Here is a 6,944-nt window from a genome sequence, read left to right as displayed (position 1 = left end):
ATAAATCCAAAGACATCACATATAACAATGATGTAAGTATCATGAATCCAAGAGCATGTATCACACATGTAAAGCAACTAATCCAGTAGAGTAGAGCACTATAGATATGCATCTCTATGAACACAGATTAGCATAGCAAGAAAGAAAAGCATGCTAGACTAAGGTATAGATGTTAATCGTAGCAACATGTATCAAGTATCAAGTAACTAAACCAGGGAATATGCTAACTACCAATCGCTAATAATCGCCTACAGGTATAGAATAAACTATAACCAGAGAAGAGAAAGATCTACCAATTACTAGTAAACATATATAAACTGCACATATCACAAGACAATATCAACAAGATAAGTCAAAGGGTACCCGCCTCAAATAGATGGTATAATCCAAATCCGAAGTCGAGACGCCCGTCTCGAATCAGAGTCCTGTGTCAAACAACATATATATTTTATTTAGCTAAATTCAAATGAAATAGGTAAATAAAATTCCTAAAAACTAAATTAGGGCAAAACCCTAATCACCACAATCACAACTTACCAATTTAAATCTAATGGTCGATTAGGGTTAGTTACCTAATCCCTAATCACCAATTAGATTAGAAATCCAACGGTTGATTAGGGTTAATTACCCTAACCCTAACTATTTCATTGGATTTATTCTACACAATTACATCTACGCAATTTAACAACTAATTACAACATGTATCAAAATCCCTCCACATAAATAACTAAGTAAAACCCTAATTCCAATCTAGAACAAGATCATCTAGAATTCAAATCACACCATGATCTACAACTAAGATCGAAAATCCTTACACCATACCTCAAGCTCACAGCCCCTGTTGATGTTGGATCAAGAACACCACAGCACCCAATTCTAAATCCACAGAAACAGGACAGCTCACAGCCTACTGATCCTCTCTGCTGGGTTTACTTCACAATCCAGAACTTCACCTCACTGGTAGATTCATTTGGATCAAATAGTAGATCAAACCATGGAAATCAAAGATCACACACCCTAATCTTACCTTAATCGTGACCTTAATCAGCAGCAAGGAAGATAAGGTCCAAGATCTCTATCGCTCACCTCCAGAACACAACCTCCCTGCTGGATTTCTCCCCTACCATTCGGATCAAGATAACATCAAGAAGTGGATATTCCAAATTCAAGTAACAACCTAATTAATAATCTAACCTTACCTTAAGCGTACTAATCTGTTGCCAAGGATGTGGTGGCCGGAATCAATCAAAGAGAAGACTGATCAATCACAAGATTGGAGATCACAGATCACACAATAAACCTTCAAGCCTCTGCTCGACAACTCTATTGATCCCATCATCTTCAACCGAAACCTAAACCAACCACAAGAAGATGACCAATCCGATCAGGGAAAGAATCCAGCACAAAAAGAGTCAATTCCAAAAGAAGAACCCTAATCTAGCTAAACCCTTGAATCAACAAGTGTCCAGTGATGAATCAAGAGGCAAATCGGGAAGAGGGGTTTTCGGTTAAGGCTAGCTTACCCACCCCGGTGATCGAGTGGCACAAATCCGGACTAGGGCACCTCTCCAAGCTTCGCAGATAGATCTACACCGGCGATCGTCGGCGTCGACTCATCCACGCTCGGCGTCGGTTCATCCCCGTGAGAGTCTTCAGAAAGATTAGAGCGAGGAGGAGGAGGCTTCGGCTGGATCTGGGCTTACTAGGCGTCGATGCCGGCCGAAGGAGATCACCGGAGCTCTCGGCTTGCTTCGGCGTCGCCCGTCCGCGAGAGAACAGAGAGAGGAAGAGGAAGAGGGGAGATCGGGGAAGGCAAGTAGGGATCGGCAGTTTTGGGGGAAAAGAAATAAGGAAAAAGGAATTATATAAATAACCATTTCCTCATTTAAACGGGTATCCCAACTCGGCTTTATCCGTACCCGAAACTAATCCCCGCAAAACCCGTCGTACGAGCTCCGGAAAATTCCCAGAAAATTTCTAAAAATTCCGGAAAAATTTTATAAGGCTATTTCTGCAATAACCCTATTTATTTAAATTTTCCGAGATCTCACAGTTGGTCCTTGCCCTGACTAGTACTGACTACATGTGCTAGGTACCCCGTACATCCCGAATCCATCAACTTCTGGGCCTTCATTGCTGAGAGAAATCTTCTGGCTTTTCTCTTCGGTTCGCCGATGTATTCAAACTGTGCTTCTGCTTCGGGTTGGAATACGACTTTCTGTTTACGGCACTCTATGGAAGCACCGTATCTGATCAGAAAGTCCATTCCCAGGATGACGTCGTAGTCAGTCATTTCTAGCAGGATCAGATCACAGAAGAGTTCCCTGTCTGCTATAATGACTGGCACTGCTCTGAGCCAGTGCGTGGATGCCATAACTTCTCCCGAAGGTAGTGTCGTCAAAAACTGACCACTGAGTACTTCTGATGGTATTTCTGATCTTTCGGAGAACACCCTGGCTATATAGGAATGGGTTGCCCCAGTATCAAATAGAACAGTAGCACTATACTGAAAAATGCTAATCTGACCTGTGACGACTGTCGAGGCATTGGCTACGTCCTCTCTGGTGAGTGAGTAGATCCTCGCATTCGCCATAGCTGGAGGGGCTTCTAATCTGCCCTGGCTGATAAGGGGACCTTCTAGAGCAGACTGCATCTGATATAACTGCGCTGGCTGGCCTGCATGCTGAATCTGCTGTTGTTCGGACACTGTTTGGCCATGTGCCCTTCTTGTCCACATTCAAGTATCCTCGCGTGCCCTTGCAAACCCTGGGTGGAATTTCCCACAAGTAGCACACTTTGGATAACTGGGTCGCTTGCTAGATGGTCCTCCTTTTGAGTCACTCCCGATTTGCGCTTGCTGTTGGAGTTCCCCTTCCAGTTAGAGCTTGCTGTTTTTGAGGGTGAGAGCTTCCTTGGCCTTTGGACTCGAGGAGACCCGTCACGCTTTATCTTTGTCTACGATAATGTTACGTGGTCAAGGGCGCACTAACTCCTCGTGGTTTGTGGCTTATACGCCACCGACCACGTTCATCGCTATCTCGGCCTCGGCATCTTGAGCATCAACCGGATTCTCCTTCTCTGTGCTGACTAGCTCTGGGCATAAACGAGCCAACCTGTTGAATTTCTTCACGGCTTCCTCCACTGAAAGGTTGCCCTGGCGAAATTCGATGAACTCGTCGTAACGGCGGTCTGTGACCCGCATGTGAAAGAACTCCTCGAAGAATTCTTTCTCGAAATCCGCCCATGACATCTGATTCACTGGGCGCTTCGCTCTGACTCTCTCCCACCACATACTAGCGTCCCCTGTCAGGCAGAAGGAAGCACATTTCACCTTCTCCTGCTCCGGCCAGTCCAGAAGCTCCATTATCCTCTCCAGTGTTTTGAACCATGCTTGAGCATCCCATGGTTCGCTAGTGCCTGAGAAATTCTCGGGCTTAACTCTCTGCCACTGGATTAGGTAAGCTTCTTTCCTTAGCTCAGCTGCTGGGACTACTGGTGCTGGTATTGGTGCTGTTGGCTGAACTGGTGGAACCTCTATAAATGCTGGGGTTGCTAAGTTCGGTTCCGGGGTGACGGTAGGAGTATGCTGCTGGTTAGCCTTTAAGGTGGCTATTTCCTGTTGCTGTTCAGCTAGCTGCTGCTGTAACTGAGCCACCAACGCTGTAAGATCTGGAGGGGGCACTGAACTGCCTGCCTCCTGCTGGGGCTCAGTAGCTGGTGCCCGCTTAGCTGGGCGTCCTCGTGTCATTTCTAAAGACATAGAGGATGTACATAGCTAATCTAATCACGTTTAACTAGCTACTATAAACATGTTAGAGGCTATCACATATAAGCATGCTATAATTATTCCTAAACATGAAAGCAAGAAACATAAATAGAGTAAAGGTATTCTTACTTGGAAGCTGCAGGTACAATGCTGATGTGTGTGTAGGAAGTAAGGAACACTGCTCTGATACCACTCTGTAACGACCCAACTCCTGGGTACTAATCTGTGAGCCGGATCGCTACATTAACTACTGAAACTATACTGTGCGGAAAGCTGGGCTAATTAAAAATTTTACTAAACTATTGTAGTTGCCTCTGTTAACTCTGTGAGAGTGAGATTTCATGTCCCACTACCTTCTAGATATTCATAGCTAGGCTGAGGAGGCAAAATTGGAGCTTTAGATCGGTCCGTGGAACGATCCATTGACCCCCACGCGAACACTGGCTGGATGGGTCTGGGGACCGATCCAGTAGAGGCTGGATCGGTCGGCAGACCAATCCAGGTATGCCTGGATCGGTCTGCTGACCGATCCAGGAACCTGCAGAATCCTGGGTTCGCTACTGTCCCGTGCTGGATCGATCGGCAGACCGATCCAGGCATGGCTGGATCGGTCGGCTGACCGATCCAGGCACTCGCAGTTCTCCTGGAGGCTACTGTATCGAGCTGGATCGGTCGGCTGACCGATCCAGGCACCTGAAAATCTCTTCGAGGCTACTGTATCTCACGGGATCGGTCGGCTGACCGATCCAGTGGCACAGCTCAGACTCTGATCGGTCTGGAGACCGATCAGTGTCTGATTTCACTCGAGAATTCTGATTTCAGCACTTTGGCGTGCTAAAATTCCATATAACACCTAACTGATGCATCATAAACTATTCTAACAACATGTAATAACATTCTAGCATGAACGTACTAATGTTCTAAGCATGTTAAGCTAAAGAAGACATAGTTACTCAGCTAGAACAATTAGCAGCAAGTCTAAAAGTAAAACTAGACATATTAAGTGCTAAAACTGAAACAAAAGTGTTTAGATCCCAAGGATCTTTATTCCAGACCCCTTGCACACACACATCATCGTAGCATCGCCCTCCAGCCTCCACTAGTCCACTTTCCTTTTACCTGTATCTGCAGTATAAGGAAAATAGTATCTGTAAGCTTAAAGCTTGGTAAGAAACCATCTACCTCACTAAATCATGCATACGATGCGAATATGATTTTAATCATGTTATTTGAAAAACATACTGAATATACAAACATGGCATGGCATGGTATCATATAAAACATGGCATAACATAAGCTGAACATAGAGCTAACATGGAAAACTAAACTGAAGCATAATGCTGAGCTAAGCTGAACTAAAACAAGCTGCAATCAACTCAACTGATATAACTGTTTTGAGTTTTGAAAACTAGTACATAGTAAGTGAAAATACTAAACATGCTGCTGTAGGGCCCTGGCAACTGTACTTACTGTGCGCGCATCCCTACTAGACCCGGGGTTGCAAGTTCCGAATTTAGCAGGGTTTACTAGGTTATCTGAACCTAGGGACGACTGTGGGAGTCCAACCCAATGGATATCTAATCCAGTACAGTGCCGCTGCTGAAAGTAAAATACTGATATGCTAGTTAGCTGAATCTAGATTATCTGAACCTAGAACTAGGTTGTCTGAACCTAGAGGCGACTGTGGGAGCCCACCCATTTAGACATCTAGTCCCATATAAGCTAGAATAAACTGATTTACTGATCTAAATGCTTCTAATGCATTTATCTACGCTGTTTAAAATGCCTAAGTTGCATTTTAGCTGGTCTAGTCATTTTATCGAACACTTGGTGTGCCTAAACCCTCCTTTCCCTTAGGGAAATCACCTCTAGGTACCCAACAGCGTCTATGACCTCCAACTGAAGGAGAATAAACGTGTTCGGCCCATCTAAAGGTGCTAACTAAATCCCTAAATCTGAGAGGAGGGTTAAAACACCCTACATGTCAACAAAATCTGCATATTACTAATCTAATGCATAGAAAATCCAAACGGAGCTATTATACTGCAGGTGAGGGGTTTCTTACCTCCTATTCGTAATTTCTTACGATTCTATTCGCTAGAACTCCGGTGGAGATGACCTTCTTGACGAACCGCTCACGTCCTTGCGTTCCTCTCGCGGAGAAGAACCTTCTCCGTGTTGGAGTCGTCGCCGGAAGGTGCTCCCTTGAGCCCTTGGGGCTTGGTGTGCCGAGAGAGAAAGGGGAGGAAGAAGGTGTCGGCGTTGAGGGTTTGGAGAGGGAAAAGTCGCGTGAGGTGAGGAGGTGCCGAACCAGTTACTAAACCCAAACCCTACTTAAGTTTATATTTATATTAAGTGGTTTAAGGAACCCAACACTAATATAAATATATTTGGTTCTCCTTCCTTTCAGCACAGCCCTGCTGGGTCAACTGGTTATTGGCCTTGTCCACTAAACCATAGGTCTCGGGTTCGATTCCCCGCCTAGGCCGTTTTACGCTTATATTTATTTTTGCTACTTCCGCTACTCGAAAAATTCCGGAAAAATATCTAAAAATTCCAGAAAAATCGTAGATAAATTCTAATGCAAGTTTGAGAATTTTCGGGCGTTACAGTGGATTTATTTAGTAACTGGATAAGTCTTTTGTATACAAAAAGTGTGATGGAAACGTGGTGGTATTTCTTGTACTATACGTAGATAACATTTTTGGTAGTTGGAAACAATATCAAAATGTTGTCAGAAGTAAGGGTATGGTTGTCCAAACAATTCGATATGAAGGACTTGGGAGAATGAATATATTCTTGGGATCAAAGTAATAAGGGATCGCAAGAAAAGAATATTTTACTTATCCAAAGCTTCATATATCGAAAAAAATCCTTGCTCGTTTTAAGCATGCAAAACTCCAAGAAAGGTTTCTTACCTTTTTAGCATGGAGTAACTTTATCTAAAGAAATGTCTCTGTAGACATCAAAGGAGATAGAGGAAATGAAGGCAGTTCTTTATGCTTCGGCTGTCGGAAGCCTAATGTATGCTATGCACGATATGAGGAATCTGTTTTGCCAAGGGCATAGTTAGCAGATATCAAAGTAACCCTGGACAAGGACATTGGACTGCAATAAAGCATATATTGAAGTACCTTAGAGGCACTAGAGATTATATGCTAGCTTACAAGGCAGTTAA

General features: G+C 44.0%; 1 long non-coding RNA gene across 1 annotated transcript; it reads right to left on the bottom strand.

The window, feature by feature from the left end:
- Positions 1–381: 381 nt before the first annotated feature.
- LOC121973440 lies at positions 382–1,074 on the bottom strand. The gene is made up of 3 exons (XR_006109605.1): positions 1,028–1,074; positions 823–957; positions 382–425 (listed from the first exon to the last, which is right to left on the bottom strand). It is a non-coding gene; the product is annotated as an uncharacterized LOC121973440 (long non-coding RNA).
- Between the last annotated feature and the right edge of the window lie 5,870 nt (positions 1,075–6,944).

The sequence above is a fragment of the Zingiber officinale genome, chromosome 4A (assembly GCF_018446385.1).
Source record: "Zingiber officinale cultivar Zhangliang chromosome 4A, Zo_v1.1, whole genome shotgun sequence".
Taxonomy (NCBI): domain Eukaryota; kingdom Viridiplantae; phylum Streptophyta; class Magnoliopsida; order Zingiberales; family Zingiberaceae; genus Zingiber; species Zingiber officinale.
This window is presented reverse-complemented; position numbering and strand designations above follow the sequence as displayed.